The sequence below is a fragment of the Bos indicus genome, chromosome 20, assembly GCF_029378745.1.
Source record: "Bos indicus isolate NIAB-ARS_2022 breed Sahiwal x Tharparkar chromosome 20, NIAB-ARS_B.indTharparkar_mat_pri_1.0, whole genome shotgun sequence".
Taxonomy (NCBI): Eukaryota; Metazoa; Chordata; class Mammalia; order Artiodactyla; family Bovidae; genus Bos; species Bos indicus.
In genome coordinates, this window is record NC_091779.1 from 7,248,091 (window position 1) to 7,269,482 (window position 21,392).

At 41.5% G+C, this 21,392-nt stretch overlaps 1 long non-coding RNA gene across 1 annotated transcript; it reads left to right on the forward strand.

Moving 5' to 3' along the window:
- The first annotated feature begins 590 nt into the window (after positions 1 to 590).
- Positions 591 to 11,606, forward strand: LOC139178052 (uncharacterized). Its single transcript, XR_011562484.1, has 2 exons — positions 591 to 1,722; positions 11,118 to 11,606. It is a non-coding gene; the product is annotated as an uncharacterized lncRNA (long non-coding RNA).
- The last annotated feature ends 9,786 nt before the right edge of the window (positions 11,607 to 21,392 follow it).

Here is a 21,392-nt window from a genome sequence, read left to right on the forward strand (position 1 = left end):
ATTTTCCTTAATTTGGGCAAGGTCCATCTGACTGTCAGTGTACTTGCCTATCGTAGGTGGGCATTCTCCTGTACATTGAGTCACACACACACATACACTCCACTGAACCTGGAGGTCGGTGACTCCCAAAGCAGACATACATTGCATTAGAAATGATAGGAGATCTGGAAAAGCGTCTACAGCTGTTCAAGTTTATTCTGTATAGCATGTTTTAGTAGTTATTTTCATATCCTTTTTTAAAAATAATTTTATTGTGGTAAAAGTCGCACAGTATAAAACATACTATTTTAACCGTATTTAACTATACAATTCAATGGCACTAAGTACATTCACACTGTTGTTCAACTTTCACCATCATCCATCTCCTGAATTTTTCACTTTCTAAGCTGAAACTTTGTCCCCATTAAACACTCAGTCCCCCTTGCCCCTTCCTTCCCTCCTCACCAGCACTGCCCCCGCTCTGGGCCCTGGTATCTGCCAGTACACTTTCTGACTCTATGAATTTGACTATTCTAGGTACCTCATATAGGTGGAATCAAACAGTATTTGTCTGCACCTACTAGGTATTAGAATGCATTTTTAAGGTTTACTTAAAATATGTCCTACAAACAGATTGTACCCTTTCTCCCTACTGTGCTATACAGTAGGATCTCATTCGTTATCTATTTTATACAAGGGGGCAAAGAGGGGTGCAATAAGCTGGGAGATTGGAATTGACATGTATACACTTTTAAAGTTTGACATCTGTCTTTGGTGCCTGAGTATTAAGATCTACCAAATGACTAGGATGGGACAAACTGGTAGGACATGAGTGATGGTGAGGAAGAGGAGTCAAAGTGCAAAAAGCAGGACTTAGTCTTAAGGACTAGCTGGCCAGGAGGCCCAGGTCCTCAGCTCAGGTATGCCATGAATCACCAGGGTAAACAGTGATGCGTCATCTCCGGGGCGCGTTGTTCTCATTTGTATGGGAGAGCTGGTCCAGACTGGGTATTGACCCACCAGTGTCTGTGACCCAATTAGCCTACTACCTACTGTTGTTCATCACTCAGTCTTGTCCAGCTCTTTGTGACCCCATGGACTACAGTGCGCCAGGCTTCCCTGTCCTTCACTATCTCCCGGAGTTTGCTCAAACTCTTGTCCATTGAGTCATTGATGCCATCCCATCTCATCGTCTGTCACCCCCTTCTCCTCTTGCCCTCAATTTCTCCCAGCATCAGAATCTTTTCCAAGGAGGTGGTTCTGCATCAGGTGGCCAGAGTATTGGAGTTTCAGCTTCAGCATCAGTCCTTCCAGTGAATATTCAGGGTTGCTTTCCTTTAGGATTGACTAGTTTGATCTCCTTACAGTCCAGTAAGTCCAGTTGTACTGGCACACAGCCACAGCCACTTACGTAGGTATTGTCAGTATCGTCTTCCCCACTACAAGGGCAGAGGTAAGTAGCTGCTAAATAGACCTTACGGCCTGCAAAGCTCAAGATATTTACCATCTCATCCCTTACTGGAAAAATTTATTAATCAGACCTAAAATATTTCTACAATTCAAACTCTAAACACTATAATTCCTCTATATCTTGAACTAATCTTTTTTTTTTTTTCCCCTGAGTGTTTCTCTGTGTCTTGTGGATTGGATATGTACTTATGTTTCCTCTGAAGGCCAAGACATAACCACTTGGCAGTAAATAGGACTTGAAAGCAAAGAATCAGACCCTCAATGGAAAGGAAGGTAAGATGGAAAATGGTGGAAAAGCTGGATTTGGTGAGATGGGAGAGGAGCGCTCAGAACACCCTGGGCTGCATTACGGTTGTGTAATGGGGACGTTCCCACTCAGCAACATTCGTGGAATGAGGCTGGACCAGCTGGTTGGCAGAGGGGTTTCCCCTTTGGGAGATGCTACTGATGATTCACACATGTGTGGGTTGACTGCAAAGAGGGGGAGGAGGGTTCAGAGGGAGAAGGAGAGAGGGAGGAAGGAAAGGGATGGGCAAGTTAAGACACCAAGATGCCTAAGCATTTATCTGGGCTTTGTGCTAGGCCCTCTGGGTCTACAAAGAACAATAGGATGTGTTCCCCACACTGAGAAGCTTAGCTTTAAACCAGAGTTTAAGGACAAGGGGAGAGCTTCGGGTAGAATGAGAAGAACGTACCATAAGGAAGAGAAGAGCAAGATGGATGGAATTAGTTTTTGAGAAAAATATTTAGGAAAATGCTTAGACTATCCAAGTCCTACATTTTATACTTAAATCCTAACAAGTTTGGGAATGTTAATGTTAAAAATTTCTGCTGAAAATAGGCACATTGTCCATACTTCTCAGCCTAGTAAACAAGATCCTTTGTGATCTATTTATTTCTTACTTCTCCAGCTTTATCTCTCATCTCTGTACCATTCCTGGTCCAGGTCTCAGTCACACTGAACCTTTCCTTTCTCTTTTTTTCTTTTTTTTTTAAATACTACAGACCTGCTCTTGGCTCTAGGTCTTGGCCATGCTGATCCTTCTGACTAGAATTCCCTCCAGGTTGAGTCTCTTCTTCCTATTTCAAAGGAATTCCTACTTGCTCTGCAGATCTTCACTCCATCTCTGCATGATCTCTGAACCCCAGGTCTAGGTCATGTTCCCATTTATATTATTTCAATATCAGATATTTTCCCTATCATACAGCATGATAATTTCCTGTCACTTAAAAAAAATTAGTCTGGGTCCCCTCAGAAACAGACTCTGGGACAAGGAAGTGTAGTTTAGTTGGGATATGATTTTGTATGTGCTGTGTTAAGTTACTTCAGCTGTGTCTGACTCTTTGCAATGCTATAGTCTGTAGCCTGCCAGGCTCCTCTGTCCATGGGATTCTGCAGACAAGAATACTGGAGTGGGTTGCCATTTCCTCCTCCAGGGGATCTTCCCAACCCGGGGATCAAACTCGCATCTCCTGCAGCTCCTGCATTGTCAGGCGGGTTCTTTACCACTAGCACCACCTGGGAAGCCCCATATTCCATCTCTAAGATATATCATAAAATTAACAGTCTCCGTCAATAGGTAGCAAAGGCCACTGATGGTAGATGCCATAAAGAAAAAGACTAGCATTTCTGACTAAGGCAAAATTAAAACTTCAGCACAACAAAAATACTACAAGCTAAATTAGGAAAAGTTAAAACTGAGAAACTATTACAGTGTTATGAGATAAAAATAATTGGTATTAATACATAAAGAACTTACAACTAAATTAGAAGGGATGGGGGAACTGGGATTATAAATAGTTAATCCCCAAAGGAGAAAAACAAGCTATCAAAAATAAAAGAAAAATGTTTAGTTTCTCTAATAATGTATTTAATAAAATAATGATTTACCATTCTATATTTGCCTATTAAAACAGTGAGACATCATTTATTTTGCCTATCAGATGGGTGAAGTCTAAAAAGAATTATGGTGAAGCTTCGCTGGTGGCTCAGATAGTAAACAGCCTGCCTGCAATGCAGGAGACCCAGGTTTATCCCTGGGTTGGGAAGATCCCCTGGAGAAGGGAACGGCAGCCCACTCCAGTATTCTTGCCTAGAGAATTCCATGGACAGAGGACCCTGGCAGGCAACAGTCCACAGGGTCACAAGGAACCAGACACAACTGAGCAACTAACACACACATATACAAAGACTTATGACACCACATTGGTCAGAGCATGGGGAAATGTGCTTTCACACCGCTGGAGGGAAGATAGATTGGTACAATTTTTCTGAGGTGCAGTTTGGCAACAGGCATGGAAAGCCTTTGAAAGAATGACCTTTGATTTAACAGTTCCTTATCTGGGGAATTTTACTATGAAAATGTATGGGAATTTATCGCTAGTATTATTTATATTAGAAAACCGTGGAGTTGGCAGTGGTGGTTAACAATAGAATACTGTGTCATCTCAAAAATTATTTTTTATATAACTCCATAAGTAGAAAGAGGCTCATAGTGTATTTTTCAGTAAAAAAGCATATGGCAGTTCAAAACAGTAAATGTAATGTGATTTTATATGAACATATAGTTGCTGCTGCTGCTGCTGCTAAGTCGCTTCAGTCATGTCCGACTCTGTGCGACCCCATAGACAGCAGCCCACCAGGCTCCCCCGTCCCTGGGATTCTCCAGGCAAGAACACTGGAGTGGGTTGCCATTTCCTTCTCCAATGCATAAAAGGGAAAAGTGAAAGTGAAGTCGCTCAGTCATGTCCCATGTCCGACTCTTCGCAACCCCATGGACTGCAGCCTACCAGGCTCCTCTGTCCATAGGAGTTTCCAGGCAAGAGTACTGGAGTGGGGTGCCATTGCCTTCTCCGGAACATATAGTAATCTCCTCTTATTCATGGGGGATAAGTCCCAAGGCCCTCAGTGGATGCCTATATCACAGATAGTACTGAGCTCCACGTGTACTGTATCTCTTCTTTCATATTTACCTGTGATAAAGTGTAATCTACAAATTAAGCACTGTAAGAGATTAACAACAGTATCTAATAATAAAATAGAACCATCATAACAACATACTGTAATAAAAATTACATCAACGTAGTCTCTCCCTCTCTCTGAAAGTACCTTATAGTACAAATTTAATGCATTTCCCGTTTACCACGCATTGTGTTCATAACTTTTGCAATTTGAGGAGCACCAGCAAATCTAGCACAATTTTCTTTTTCTTTCTTTACGACGTCACTGACAGAAGATTCATTTTCACTATGTATCTTATCCATCTCAGCATATGATTGATTGCTTGTCTTTCCTTATCAAGCTAGGAACTTTCCCCTTTTCACTTAAAGGAAGTGCTTCACGGTTTCTCTTTGGCATATTTGAATTACCAGCATCACTACTTTTGTGCATTGGGGCCATTAGTCAGTAAAATAAGGGTGATTTGAACACATGAATTGCAATCTCACAATAGTCAATCTGATAACCCAGGAGGCTGCCAAGTGACTAAGGGGCAGAGTATGCTGGACAAAGGGACGATTCACAAGCGTGGGAGGGACGGAGTGGGACCATACAGATTTCATCACCCTATTCAGAATGGGGCACAATGGAAAACTTATCATTTATTTCTGAAATTTTCCATTAGTATGTTCAGATCCCAGCTGACCGCAAGTAACTGAAACCTTGGGAAGCATAACCATGGATAAAGGAAGACCTGTATTTCCATGTAGTACATATAGTCCAGGGAGGGGAAAAAAAAAAGAGGAAATGCTGTACATCCAAGTTTTATCAGATGTTACCTCAAAAAATATGATTATGGATTTTCTGTATTAGACTCTTTTCATCAGTGTATGCTAAGGTTTCTTTAATGAATGTATTCATACAATTTTTTAAAATTCTGAAGGTAAATGTGACATTCAAGCTTTTAAAAATGCATTTTTTCAATTTTATTTTTAAAAGTGATTTCTTGTCTTTATTTGGCTGCACTGGGTCCTGGCTGCAGCACGCAGGATCTTCAGTCTTTGTTGTGGCACGCAGGATCTGTAGTTGCGGCATGTAGCTTCCCGTTCCCTGAGCAGAGATTGAACCTGGGCCCCCTGCTCTGAGAGTGTGGAGTCTTGGCCACTGGACCACCAGGGAAGTCCCTAAAGATGCACTTTTAAATGACAAAAGAGTACATGGATATATTCTAATTGTGAAAATTCTGGTGGTGCAGTAATTATAAATAGTATACACACAAATATATAGTATATATAACTATATATGTTATATAGTATGAATATAAACATATAACGTAAAATCCTCCTTCACCACTAAATTATTTTCCAAAGACGAAAAAAATAAGGCAAGGTTTCCTCACCTTTCAAAAACTCAATCCAGATATGCTAAACACACACCAGTGGATTTAGTACCTGAACACAGTGCAGACATTGCTCATTATCTTAGTTGACTGGGCCTGTCATAGCAGAAGTGGCAGGCCTGGTTCACTCTGACCTGAGTTTCTGCCTACAAGTGTAGCTGGTCACATGTGACCCTGGAACCTTGTAATTCCACCCAGAAAAACACATTTGTTGACAGATTGGAAGGAAGATAGCGTGAGGTAGAGAAAGTTTGAACACAAGACTCAATCCTGGAATTGAAAGGCTGGCCCTGCTTCTGAAGTCCCCGCCAAGAGGTGCTACTTAGATGGAAGCCTTAGGACTGAAAATCTTCTCCCAGAAGGCTGACAGGTGCAAGATTCAAGTCAAATTTCATGTCACATTCAACCCGAGCTGTTCCTATAAAGCTCTAACAAAATCAGCACTTTTTCCAACAGTGAGTGAAGCTTTAAGAAAGCTTTTCTTGTCTCTCTCACTTATCTCCCTGCCTTTGCATTTACAGAGCTCACCAGCAAAAAAAGTCTGCTTGCATATGAATGTCTCCGAGTGTTTTCATTACTGTGTGAAAACCAATATTATTTTAGTTCCGCTGATAAGGATCTATTTGTATATATAATCTCTTCCTAGGAAACCTGGAATTTTTTTTGCCTCCTCATACAAAGGGATGACTTGACTCTCAAAGAGGACAAAAGGTCTTTTTTTTTTTGGCTACTTCAAGTGGCATGTGGGATCTTTTTTTATTTTTTAAAAATTTGTAATTGAGGGCTAATAGCTTTACAACATTGTGCTGCTTTCTGCCACACATCAACATGAATCTGTCATAGGTATATATATTTCCCCTCCCTCTTGAACCTCCCACCCACCTCCCACCCACCTCCCACCCCATCCCACCCCTCTACATTGTCACAGAGCTCCCTGAGCCATACGGCAAATTCCCACTGACTACCTATTTTACGTATAATAGTGTATATGTTTCTGTGCTACTCTCTCCATTCATTCCACCTTCTCCTCCCAGCGCCTGTGGCCATGAGTCTGTTCTCTATGTCTGCATCTCCATTGCTGCCCTGCAAATAGATTCATCAGTACCATCTTTCTAGAGTCCATATACATGAGTTAATATATATATTTTTCCTCTTTCTGACTTACTTCACTCTGTGTAATAGGTTCATCCACCTCATTAGAACGGACTCAAATGCCTTCCTGTTATGGCTGCGTAGTATTCCATTGTATATATGTACCATAGGTTCTTTATCCACTCATCTGCTGATGGACATTCTAGGTTGCTTCCATGTCTTAGCTGTAGTAAACAGTATTCAGCTACAAAGAACACTGGGGTACATTTTTCTTTTTCAGTTATGGTTTCCTGATTGCTGGGTCATATGTTAGATTTATTGCTAGTTTTTAAAGGAATCTCCATACCATCTTCCATAGTGGCTGTATCAATTTACATTCCCACCGACAGTGCAAGAGGGTTCCCTTCTCTCCAACCCCTCTCCAGCATTTATTGTTTGTAGATATTTTGATGATGGTCATTCTGATCAGTGTGAGGTGATATCTCATTGTAGTTTTGATTTGCATTTCTCTAATAATGAGCAAAGTTGAGCCTCTTTTCATGTGTTTATTAGCCATTTGTGTGTCTTCTTTGGAGAAATGTCTGTTTAGATCTAGGAAGACACAATTTTGACCATCAGAATCCTCACCTTCTGTCTCTGCTCCCTTAGTGCACATTCAGGACACATTTAATTTCTCTATGCTTCATTCTCCTTGAATATAAAGTGAATACAGAAGGATAGAAGACTCTAATAATATTATTGGGGGGAAAAGAGAACAATTTTCTGGGTGTTTTTATTACAAGGTACTAAGAAACTTCAGGGCAGTTCAAAAGAATGAAGACATACAAGGGGTTATAAGTGTTTTAGGAAATAGTAGCAATTGGGCAGAAAGGGCTGTAAAACCAATAGAACCAATGAGCATTTTTATTGCGGTCTGCCACTCCTAAGAGAAAGGGCTTCCCAGGTGGTGCTAGTGACAACCTGCCTGCCGATGCACGAGACATAAGAAACATAGGTTTGATCCCTGGGCTGGGAAGATCCCTGGAGGAGGGCATGGTAACCCCCTCCAGTATTCTTGCCTGGAGAATCATGGACAGGGAGCCTGGCAGGCTACAGCTCATAGGGTCATGAAGGGTTGGACATGACTAAAGCAACTTAGCACTCATGCATGCGGTCCTCAGGGAAAAGTCTTTTTTTGCTGATGCCATTAGTTTATATCTTCTGACACTCGCTGCCAGACTATAATATTGGCTTTCGAGAATCAATTACCTTTTGGCCTTTTAAGCATGTCTACAATAGATACATGTCAGCCCTCCCACAATCCTCCAGTCCTGCACACTGGTCTGTGTCTACATGCAACACAGAACATTTTCAAATGCTGGGCTGACATCTGGTCTCTCCTCTGCATTGGAGAGCAGCCTAGTGTGAATACAGAGAGCATGAGCTTTGGTGCAGGCTGGTATTTGAGTGCCAGCTCTGATGCTTGTGAGCTATTTCCTTTCTGAAGGCTCCCTAGCATCTCTGTTTTCTCATGTATAAAATGTTGTTTAGCCGCTAAGTCATGTATGACACTTTTGTGACTCTATGGACTGTAGCCCACCAGGCTTCTCTGTCCATGAGATTCTCCAGGCAAGAATGCTAGAGTGGGTTGCCATTTCCTCTCTCATGGGATTTTCCTGACCCAGGATTGAACCTGTGTCTCCTGCATTGGCAGGCAGATTCTTTACCACTGAGCCACCAGGGAAGCCCTGCATAACATGGGGTGATGATAATAAACTGTGTGATAAATCTCATAGAACTGTGCGATGATTAAATAAAAGCCTACATGTAAAGTTCTCAGTCTGGGGCCAGGTAAGTGGACAACATTCTATAAACGTTAGGTCCTAAAACCTCTTTGCCAGACTGTAAGACAGTGACGTCCCTCCCAAGGGTCTGCAATGCTGATTCCCATTCATCTCAGCTTCTGGCCACTCTATGGAATGATCACTTAAGATCATTGATCACTTAAGGCCACCTCCCCTCTTCAGTTTTGCCAATGGAAACCAGGGCCAGAGAAGGATAACCTTCCTTGCAGACACAGGTTATCCTCCTTTTGCTGAGGTTGGAACACGTGTTCCTCTGTGGGGCAGCGGGATCTCATTTTGCGTCTCTTGGCCTTTCCTCCCCTGCTTTCTCTGACCCCATGGCTCTTCCTCACTCATCCAGTCCACTTGCTGGTTAGTACTTTCATGTATTTTCACCCACCCTTGCTTTGGGGTTTGACTCCAGGGAATTGGTCTCTGTAGGAAGGGACCCCCTCCTATTCCAGGACCCCCAAAAAATGATTCTGGCTGGTCGTTTGGTGCCTGAAGACGTCTTAGGTGATGCTAACTAATGGCACAAGCAGTTAGATATGCAGCATGTTCTGTGTCCAAGTTCCCCAGCCATGTAGATTCTGGGACATGGACAAGCCTTGGCAAATGTTTGACTTGGCCCACAGCTTGATGCCACGCTGCTGCCCTGTTTTGTTTGCCAGTCTCCTGAATAAAGAAAGAGGCAGGACAGCTTCTGGTACTGCCAATCAGGCCTTAAACTTTCCATCCTGTGTGAGCAAGTCTTGGTCTCACAGCTCCCTTTTAAATTAAAATAGTCAAGTGGTTAAATATTCATGCTTTGCTTATTTCAGTATATTTAATTTATTACATATCACTTTTCCAGAGTTTTATATAAACTTGCCCGAGGACTTTATTTTTTTCAGTTTAAATTCTGGCAGAACATTCCCTTTTCCTTGGCAGAGTGTTGATTAGTTAAAGAAAATAAAAAAGTCTACCTAGCTAAGAAGATAATATCTTATTTTATATAACAGATTCTTCTTGTACTTAAAAAAATAATATTCTAGTCATTATCAGCATCATTAATTAATTTTCAGTGATTATTAATGTGGTGCTCCATATAAGGTATCTTAAAACGTCTGCTTCATTTTATTCCCAAGGCTGGAAACCACTGCCTCAGCGTGTCTGCCCACATTGTCTTTTCCTTTAGGATGCTGGAAATGAAGTTTTTTTTTTCTTTTCATTTCTCCCACTGGTTAAAATGGAATCCTATCGTCCCCTCTCCCTCTTTCTGCAGAGCAAGTCTTCACCAAATTCTGTCTTACAACTGTCTCAGTCTGGAAGTGGTGATAGGAGGTTATTTCTCAGATCTGAATAGTAGGCTAACTCTTCTCTTTCAAAAGCCTTCCTCATCCTCATAGCCAGGGTTTGGGGAAGCCAAAGTGTTATACAAACACAGACATAACTGAGGCTGGATTGAGGCTCAGAACTCATACGTTGCACATTTAAAACAAAAGACTGACAACAATCAATTGGAACTGAAAATCTGTATAGGAGAGCTTCAAACTATGGCACTTGGAGGCATGTTTTTCTTTTTAAAAATGTCAGATGGCCCTGTTGTACCTGATTGTGAAATCTGTGAATAATGATTCCTTGACTATCGGGAGCTAATTAAAAGTTACCATGCGTTGTTGTCCCCTGCGCACTGCCCCCATCCCCGCCCCAACACACACACCATCACTCGCACTGCCTCTTCCCACCACCCACACAGCATCTGTTAGAACCTAAAAATGAGTTTCAGTATTAGCCTAAGAAAATAACAAAACAAAGTTAGACGTTTAAATTAACTGCCAAAGAAGAAATCATATGTCACCTCTCTGTTTCAGAACATTATATAAGCAGCAACAGAAGAAAGAAAGAAAAAGGAATGAAGAAGGGAGGAGGGATAGAGGGGGGTGTGAAGAGGAGGAGGATGGGAAGGAAGGGAGGAAGGAAAGACAGAAAAACTAAGTAGAAACTTTAGAAATGTACAAGAACTATAGGAAGGAAATTTCAGGAGTTACTGTAGAACATAAAACAAGAATTTTAATAATAGAATGAGGATGGGAACAAGTAATATTTTTAAAAGGCAACTTCCAAATTAATTTATAATCATTTAATCTTAAATGACATTTTTTACAGAACTTGAAAAGCTATTATTAATTCTATATCTAGAAGACTAATTTGTTAAGAATAATAAATGTATTCTTTAAAAAATTAATAAAGGGATATTTGTATTGCCTGATATGAAATTTAAAAGATGTGATAGTGAAAACAGTGTTTATTACTACAAGAATAGACTAATGAATAAGAAGAAACTCAGAAACATATACATAGATACAAATATTTTATATGTGATAGAGATGACATTTCAGACAAGTAAGAAAATAACGGATATTTGTTGTTTTAGGAAAACAGTTTCGTGGGGTGTTGTGTTAGTTTCCTGTGACTGCAGTAATGAATTAATCGCAAAATTGGTGACTTAGAACGACAGAAATTTATTCTCTCAGATTTAGAGACCAGAAGTTGGAAATCAGCTTTAATGAGTCAAAACCAAGATGTTGGGCTTCCCTAGTGGCTCAGTGGTAAAGAATCTGCCTGTTAATGCAGAAGACACAGGTTTGATCCTTGATCCAGGAAGATCCTGCCTGCCTTGGAGCGCCTAAGCCCGTGTGCCACAACTACTGAGCCTGCGCTCTAGAGCCTGGGAGCTGCAACTCCTGAAGCCGGCACATCGGAGAGCCTGTGCTCCGCAACAAGAGAAGCATTGCAATGAGAAACCCATGCACTGCAACTAGGGAGTAGCCCCCCCACTTGCTGCAACTAGAGAAAAGCCCAAGTAGCAACAAAGACCCAGCACAGCCAAAAACAAATAAATGAATATTTTTAAAAAACCAAAGTGTTGGCAGGCCTCACTTTCTCTGGCGGTGACAGAGGAGAACCTGCTCCCTGCCTCTTCAAGGTTCTGGTAGCTGCAGGCATTCCTTGGCTTGCAGATGTGTCACTCCAACCCTGCCTTCATGCACCATTACCTTATTCTATTCCATGTGTGTCAAATCTCCCTCTGTTTCTCTCTCGTAAGGACACTTGTGATTGGACTTAGGGACCATGCAGATAATCTAGAACAATCTCCCCATGTCAAGATCCTTAAAGTGAAAGTGAAAGTGTTAGTTGTTCAGCCGTGTCTGCCTCTTCTGCAGCCCACCAGGCTACTCTGTCCAGGGAATTCTCCAGGCAAGAAAATACTGGAGTGGGCAGCCATTCCCTTTTTCAGGGGATCTTCCCAATCCAGGATTGAACCCAAGTCTCCTGCATTGCAGGAAGATTCTTTACTCTCTGAGCCACCAGGGAAGCCAATTAAGATCCTTAAATTAATCTCAGTCATCAAGATCCATTTATCAGGTAGTGCAGATTCCAGGGATTAGGATCTCATATCTTTGGGTGGCCATTATTCAGCCTGAATTACATTCCCATCTCATCTTATACATTAAATAAATTGATAATGTGCTTAACTCTTAAAACAATATGAAGACAAGAAGTCATCTGATCTTAGAAAGGAAATGGCCCTTTTAAGCTTAATGTAGAAATGTAAAAGATTGTTTAGGTCTAAAATTACCATAAACAAAATTACAAAGAATAGACAAATTGGAAAAAGCATTTACAACAGACAAAAAGTTTTTATCATTAATGTACATGTGAGCCTTTTATAAATCAGGAAAAGAAATTTCCTAATAGAAAAAAAGTCCAAGAACAGGAATAGGCATTTCACAAAAGAAGAAAAATCAATAGGTCGATGAACATAAAAAAATGTACCCCTGTAGTAATCAAAAGCAAGTTAAATATTGATGATGTGTTTGTTTGGGCCAACAAATTGGCAAAAATTATAAAAACTGCAAGAACCCATAATGGCAAGAAAGTAAGGAAATTTCCTCACATAATTCCTCAGTAAACATCAAGTATTTATTGGTGCAGACTTTCTCAAGAATATTTTGCAATAAATACATAAGGCTTTAAAAATGTATATTTGCTTTGAGTCGGAAATTATGATTTTAAATTATGACAATAAATGAGCAACTACAGAAGCAGAATTGTACATGCATGCTCTTTACAGCTTCATTAAAACATAGTGAAATTACAAATGGTCTAATATCCCACAATAGAAAGTAAAAAATGTTTACAATATGTGGTTAAATAAAGAACAAGTTTCAAGACCATCTGTACATCTGGTCCCTTGAATGTGTGTTTATCTGAAATACTGAGTGAAAATATTAACACTTGTCCTCATTGATGGTAGGACTATGGATAATACTTCCCACCATTTAAAAATTCTTCAATTTTTACAATGAGTATGCATTACTTTTGTAAAGAAAAGATAAATGCGTATGTTTAAAAATTATCCACACAGAATAAAGTCACGTTTTCTAAATGTGGCAAATCCTGTCTATTTTCATCTCCCTTTCCATTTTCACCTGTCTTGAATACTTATTACCTGCCCAGTGTTGCTGTAGCTCACAGCATCTCAACCTTCTGAGCTTCATCCTGTGTTCTCATAAGCCTGTGTCTTTATAATCCCCAGAGAATCCTACCACTCATAGAAAAGCCAGTCATCTAAGGAGGGCAGAGAATCTTCACCGTGCCTCCAGGGAGAACAAATTACTTCCTCGTCTTTGCTATCACAGCTCAGCACACTTCAACATGCTGGGACTGTATTTCTGTTCTGTTTAGATGGTATGGTTCTGTTTCCCTCCCGGATTGTGAGCTTAATGCAGGCAAGTCAGAATCACATGAGAACATCCAGCTCCCAACATAGAGGATAGAGGATTAGATTGGTCCGTGTAGAATTTAAAGTGAAAAAGGCTACTCCAAGCCTACCACTAGGAGCCCAAAGATGAGAGCCTAAACCTGATCTTTTTGGATTAGTCAAATGGGCATTTTAAAAAATTTATTTGTGTTTATTTTCGGCTGTGCTGGGCCTTTGCTGCTGCATGCCGGCTTTCTCTAGTTGTGAGTAGGGTCTACTCTCCAGCTGCGGTGCGTGAGCTTCTCACTGTGGTGGCTTCTCTTGTTGCAGAGTGTGGGCTCCTGGGCGAGCTGGCTTAGTTGCCCCAAGGCGTGTGGGATCTTAGTTCCCGAACCAGGGATTGAACCATTTCCCCGCATTGGCAGGTGGATCCTTAACCACCGGGCCACCAGGAAAGTCCCAAATGGGCATTTTTTAATTGGAACATAATTCTTTCAATTATGTTGGTTGAAACTAAATCAATACATTTCTGATTTGATTTAAGTTGCCTGCTTATTTTGGATCTTTTTAGTGTGAAGAAAGCTGATTTGTGGTTGCTGTTCCTTAACCTTTAATTAGTGTGTTAAATGCCACAGTTTTGTTTCGCATAGGCTGGTTATGTTTCCAAACAGTCTCACCTTTTTGCAAAATCAGATTCCTGAGTTGTGCTGAATCATCAGTTCTGAATGAGTCTTTGAAGATGATTAGAAATAGTTGGGGAGCAGAACCGCCTCAGCACAAGCCTTTCCAGAAAAAGTAGAGAACAGATGAGATATAGGAACCAGAGGAGAAAAAACCTGGGGCTAGTCAGGTCACCTCTCAGAGTCCCAGCTGTCTATTTTTATTTAATAAGGAAAGGTTGTTGCTGCTGTTCAGTTGCTAAGTTGTATATGACGCTGTGACTCCATGGACTGCAGCATGCCAGGCCTCCCTGTCCCTCACCATCTCCCAGAGCTTGCCCAAGTTCATGTCCATGAAGTCGGTGATGCTATCCAACCATTTCATACTCTGCCACCCTCTCCTCCTTTTGCCCTCAATCTTTTCCAACATCAGTGTCTTTTCCAATGAGTCGGCTGTTTGCCACAGGTGGCCAAAGTATTGGAGCTTCAGCTTCAGTATCAGTCCTTCCAATGAGTATTCAGGGTTGATTTCCTTGACTGATGGACTCAATCTCCTTGCTGTCCAAGGGACTCTCAAGAGTCATCTTCAGCACCACAATTTGAAAGCATCAATTCTTCAGTGTTCAGCCTACTTCATGGTTTAACTCTTATATTTGTACATGACTACTGGAAAACTCATAGCTTTGATTATATGGATCTTTGTCAGCAAAGTGATATCTTTGCTTTTTACTACACTGTCTAGGTTCATCATCTTCTAATTTCATGGCTGCAGTCACCATCTGCAGTGATTTTTGGAGCCCAAGAGAGAAAATCTGTCACTGCTTCCACTTTTTCCCCTTCTATTTGCCATGAAGTGATGGGACCAGATGCCATGATCTTAGGGTTTTTTTTTAATGTTGAATTTAAGGAAAGGCACCTCCATAAAGTCTGGTTGATAGCAGCTGATCTGAGACATTAGGAAGGAGATCGCAGGTATCTTTAAGGAGCTTTGGGGGCTGGAGGTAATGCTGAGCTCTCAGCCAGGGAGTCAAAGAAACATGCCATTTCCTTTCAGGGTGTCTCTGGACTAGGCATGGAATTGTTTGAAGAAGGTCTTGGTGGAGTTTAGAATTAAGTGAACAAATACATAAACTTGATTGTTCTGGGAGTACAGCAAGGAGCCGGTACCATCCGTGCACTTTTTCTCAGCTGGCGTAGCTAACACCAGCTGCTGTTCTATTTGGCGTGGTGGCATTTGTATATATTAGATGTAGTAGTTGTGGAATAGTTTCTCCCTAGGCTTTCGATTTTTTTGGTCACATTCCCAGTGAAAGCCTAAATTGCGTACTCCTAGATAGGGAGCAGAGCACAGGATGGATTGGAAATATTAGTGTGTCCAGATGGACCCTGGGGTTGGTGCTAGCTCGAGAACCAAGCAACTGGACTTGGGCAAGTCACAAACTCTAGGGCTCAGTTTATCTCTCAATAGGATAAGGGACATGGACTAAATTAATTGTTACCGACGAAATAGTTTTTTTTTTTTTTTAACGGAGCATAGTAACTCTGGCTGAGATAGAGGAGGACCCCGGCTCTGTCTGCTGGCCTTGCCCTGCTCCCTCTCTATCTGGACACCCAAGGAAGCCCAGGGAGTTTGAAATAGAATGAAACCCTAAAAAAATTCCCTTGTGACTCATCTGAACTCACTCCCTCATTTGAAGACATCAACCCAATGTGAAAATTAATTGAAAAATGGCTTAAATGTTTACTGAGGTTTTTTTTTTTTTTTTTTTAATGAAACAAATCATTCAAACAAACAAAAAGTATGAGAAGGATATTCAGTTCATCTCCAGAGCATAATTTCTCTCTGGGTCTCCGCCCCCTTGAGCCCTCTCTCGCCCCCCTCCCCTCCTCCCACCTCCCCATGGTGCTTCCAGAGCCCTTCCCTTCCTCCCATCCACTCCCTACTGCAGACTCCTTAACTGAGCTCCTGGGTGTGATCCTCCCACTCCTCCTCTCCCCTCCTGACAACTACAGCACCTCCTTATCAGACTTGTCCGTTTCTCCTTCAGTCGCTTTCCATCCTGTCTAAGGGGAAACTCAGCTTCTCATTCTTCTTGTTTTATCTCATTCTGTTCCCTTAAAACTCCATTAACTCTGTTAACAGGCCCAGGCAGGTAGCAGCAGCCAAGTGCAAGATTCAAGAACGTCTTTCCTTTAGAGTGGGGAGTGGGGAGGGGGTGGAAGGAGATCAAAAATGCTTATAGCAGTATATTCTTTACCACACCTCTCCTCGCTAGTGATCTTACTGCTCAGGTCCTAGAACTCCCACTCAGCCTCCTGCTTCAACTCAAATCACTAAAAGGAGTGTGTGACTGGCACACCTGAGTCAGAAGCATGTGCCAAGATTTGCATTTTGTGTGTGTGTGTTGACAGGGGTGAGGGGTGTTTTATGCTCATTTCCTCTTCCTTGTGCACCTCTCTTCTTCTTTTTTCCTCACCACTAGCCATTCCTGGGACCACTTCCTACTGCTCCAGCATTTCTGTGCTGCAAAGATGCTCCAGGAAGGAAGGTGTCCCTGGATCTTTAAGGAAGCCCTCGGATCTTTCCAAGTGAGGTGCCCAGTAGGCTTCACCAGGCTTCCTGTGGACAGTGGGACCCTTGAGGAAGTCTGAGGGCCGGGTCTCAGGTGAGGTCCTTCAATTACCTCCTGCGTGTAGATGCACTACAGCACCTCCTGCTGCAGTCACACTCACCTGTGTCCCTGTGACTGGGGCTTTCTCAGACACAATCAGAACAGGCTTAAGTTCCTTTTGGCTCCACATGAAAGAGAAACGTGATCTCTGTCCCCACGTCAGAATTACCGTGTGTTCCTAGTCACAATGCCTTTACTTCTCACCTTTGATATGTGTGGATCCATTTCCTTATGTGTTATTAACACTCACTCCTCTGGTGTCATAGTCCCTGTTGTGACCCCCACAAGCACATATCCACCCTCACACCCCTCTGGAGAAAACACCATGTTGCCTGGCTTTGGACAATGCCAGGATCCCACAGAGCGTGCCCTCTATTCACTGCTTGCCAACAAACCTGTCCCTTTGACAGCTGCAAACCAACCAGATCTACAGATCTTTGCTTTTTTTCCCCCTCCTCTTCACTGGCAGGGCCACTTGTAAAACTGGGTGATGGCGGAAATTCTAAGATGCAGCAGCTGAGCGTGAGTATGTGTTGTGAGAGAGACAGAAAATGAGAGAGAGGGCGCACACCAGTCTCCCAGGCATCAGTCAGCAGGGACTGTATTTGTGTAACTCATTAGTGGCCTGAAGAGTCATCGGGCTGGGGAACTAGTTCTGCCTCCTTGGAGAGCCGTGCGCCTGCTGCAGGCTGCATTCACCCAACATACTTTCTCCTTCCTTGTGCGTTTGCCTCCCTGGGCTGGAACCTGGGCTTTGCATTGACCAAAAAAGACACGACGGAGCGCAGGACTCAGTCAGATGATCTCGTTCAAATCTGGCACTGGAAGGAGAGGCAGAGAGAGGATCATAGCTGAATGGCTAATGGCATATGGTCAGTAGATCCTGGTTGTCTGTCTGGATGTTCATCCTTAACCTGTCCCCTACCAGCAATGTGATCTAGAATGAGTTACTTCATATTACTGTGCCTCAGTCTCCTCATGTGTAAAATAGGGATGATAATACTAGTACCCTGCTCATGGGGCTGCTGTGAGAGGTTTCCTGGTGCCTCAGATGGTAAAGAATCTGCCTGCAATCCAAGAGACCTGGGTTAGATCCCTGGGTCAGGAAGATCCCCTGGAGAAGGGAATGGCTACCCACTCCAGTGTTCTTGCCTGGAGAATTCCATGGACAGAGGGGTCTGGTGGGCTACCATAGTGTTACAAAGAGTCAGACATGACTGAAGCAACTTAGCACACACAGTAAGCTCTAGATAAGCACACTGGCTGTTTGTTACTCATAGAAACAATAGGAATAATCTTATCGCTATTGCACAAAGCAAAAGCCCTGCTATTATTACTAGTTTGTGAGTCTGGGGTGAATTAACCTCTCTGAACCCCATTCATAAAATGGGGATGAAATCAGAACCACTGCCCCCACCCCCCCAGACTGTGCCTTATTAATAAGCACAAGTCTGTTTGATGGAAATGGAAATCCTTAGTTGATCATGTCTTTGCTACTGAAGATTGTGCCAGCCTCCACGTGCCCTGCTCTAGGAACTTTGAAGGGGCATGGACCTTGTTTGTAGACCAAAACGTCTCAACTATTTAAAATCCAAGAAGGACCAAAAAAATAATAATAAAGGTAAGTCATGATTCATTCTTTGGGATCATCTCTCTCATATCCCAAAGGCTTCAGGGGAGACTTGACTTTTCTGAATCCACATACGATTGTTCCAGAAGGACCGCTTTTGACTACATCAGGAGAGCTAAGGGCTGATGGGTTCTGAGGAGTAGAGAAATGTTGTACAGATCTCAGCTGCACGGTGGAGCAGAGCTGCTGATTTTATCGCTCTTGATCTGCTGATTCTTTGTTGTGTAACCTTTGGCAGGTGAGTTAACCTCTCCAAACCTGAGCTTTCTTCTTAAAAGGAAGGTTAATAAGATACCATAAAAGAGTATGACACAGGGTAGGCAATCTGTAAATGTTTGCTCCTTTCTCTTGGGAAAAAATTAGCATCTGGGTTTATCAGGCCAACCTTTGGATCTGAGTTGGTGCTTGGGACATGGCTTATGAACTATAAAAAGTGAAAATGCTGTGTGATTTTAAAATTCCAGAAGTACTTTTTATAAAATAATATGTGTTTTTTTAAAACACACCTGAGTTGGTAGGGGGCTTTCTGGATCTGGACTTTGACAGCTTTCCCACAGTTAGACAGTTTGCTATTCAGTTTAGGAGGAGTCCAGCATCTTACATCATGAAGCAAATTACTGTGTATAATAATCTCTTTACTGTTTCAGATAAGATGACCATGTAAAGGATAGAGTAAACTTAGGTCAGGTGCTTGTCCATGCATAGCTTGGACAGATCAGATAAAGAGAAACCCGAAAGGTCCATAATGAACTGCCTGGGGGTGAGGATGGCCTCTCCCAGTGTCTTCTGGGAATGACGTAGGACGATGGCAGGAGTCAATAGGAGCCCAGGCTTCGAAAACTCCCACCTCCCAAGTTCTGAAAGATTCTTCCCTGGAGGCATTTTCAAATGCTGGCCACAATCCTTGAAAAACAATCTACTTTCTCCATCTTCTCGGGTTTCTACAAAACTGTTCTAAAATCTCACCGCTTCTTCCTACTTCCACCTTCAGTCTCTGATCTAAGTCTCATTATCTCCCACCTGAGTTACTGTATACAATCTGATTGACATCCTTCCTTCTGCCCTATGTTGAAGCCAGAGCAGGTCTCTCTGTTTGGAATCATCTGGTGACTCTCTATTTCACTCAGAGTGAAAAAAAAAAAAAAAAAAGACATTATATTGGTCTAAAAGCCCTAATCAGTCTGTAAAGTTCTCTCTCTGTCTCCTAATCTCCCTTGGTTCCTCTCTCTGCCTTGCCTCAATTGCTTTCTTATTATTCCCCCAAAAGATGCCTGTGCCCAGAATTCCAGATCATTTTCTTTTCTAAGCTTACTCAGTGGTTTTTATTTTTACTGGACACACAGGCTCTACAACTTGAAGATCATGATTTTAATAATCTCCCAAAGGACTGAGCTCAAATTTTGCTCCTCCAGCCTGCATGCACTACTCCTTTCTGGGAATTCCTAGAGCATTTTTATTCCAGGAATTTAATATTTTTATGACTTTTTATACTTTTCCTGGACTGATCTTTATTCATAACCAATTTCAAAATTGGTCAATTGTATTTTTATTGTTGAATTATAAGAGTTTTAAAATATATTCTAGACACAGCCTGGCAGGCTGCAGTCCATAGGGTCACACAGAATCAGACAAAACTGAAGTGACTTAGCATGCACATTCATACACAGACACAAACCTATTATCAAATGCATGATTTGCAAGTATTTTCTCCCATTCAGTGGATTCTCTTAATTTTCATGAAACCATAAAAGTCTTAAATTTTGATATTGGTATAATTTATCTAATTTTTTCTTCTGTAACTGGTGCTTTTAGTGTCATATCTAAGAACACTTTGCCTAACCCAAAGTCACAAAATTTTCTTCAATATTTCTAAGAGTTTCATAGTTTTCATTTTTAAATTTAGATCTACAATCCATTTTGAATTAATTTTTTGTGTATGGTATGAGGAAAGGGAGCTAATGCCATTCTTTTGCATATGACTTTCCAGTTTATCCAGCACTATTTGGTTGAAGACTATTTTTTGCCTGTTGAGTTATTTTGGCACTACCATCAAATAATAACTGACTGAAAATGTGTGTTATTCCTTGTCTCTCAATTCTATTCCATTGATGAGTATGTCAATGAGTATAACCACACTGCTTTGATTATTGTAACTTTCCGGCAAGCTTCAAAATCAGAAAGTATGAGTCCTCCTAATTTGTTCTTCTTTTTCAAGACTGCTTTGGCTATTCTGGGTCCCTTGAATTTCCACATGATTTTAAGACTATCTTGTCATTTTCCACACAGAAGCCAACTGGGATTTTGATAGAGACTGAATTGAATTTATAGATTGATTTGGGGAGTATTGTCGTTTTAATGATGTTAAGTTTTCAGGTCCCTGAACATGAGGTGTCTCTTCATTTGTTTAATTCTTCTTTAATATCTTTCAATAATGTTTCATAGTTTTCAGAGTATAAGTTTTGGACCTTTGTTAAATGTATTGCTAAGTGTTTTATTTTCTTTTTGATGCTATATAACTGGGTTAAGAATTTTATTTAAAAGCAAGAGAAGTCATTGAAGGGTTTTGGCAGGAATGGGCCTGACCATGATTGAATTTTTAAAGATCTTTCTGGTGTCTGTGTTGAGAGTTCATTTAAGGGGGTAAGAGTAAATGAAGGAAGACCAATTAAGAAGCTGCTGTACTGGTCCAAGCGAGAGATGGTAGTGGCTAGACAGGATGATGAATCAGACATGGTAAAAAGTAGACAGACTCAAGATGCCTTTAAAGGAAACTCAATAGGATTTAGTGATGGATTGGATTTGGGGGCGTGAGAAAGGGAAGTATCAAGGCTTTTATCCTGTGTAACAGAATAGGTGGTGTGGCCATTCATGATGATAAGGAAAACAGGAAAAGAAACTTTATATGGTCTTTAAATACCACTTTACCTTAGAGATAATTCAATCCAACCCACATATTATCTCAGTTGACTTTTCCAAGACTTTT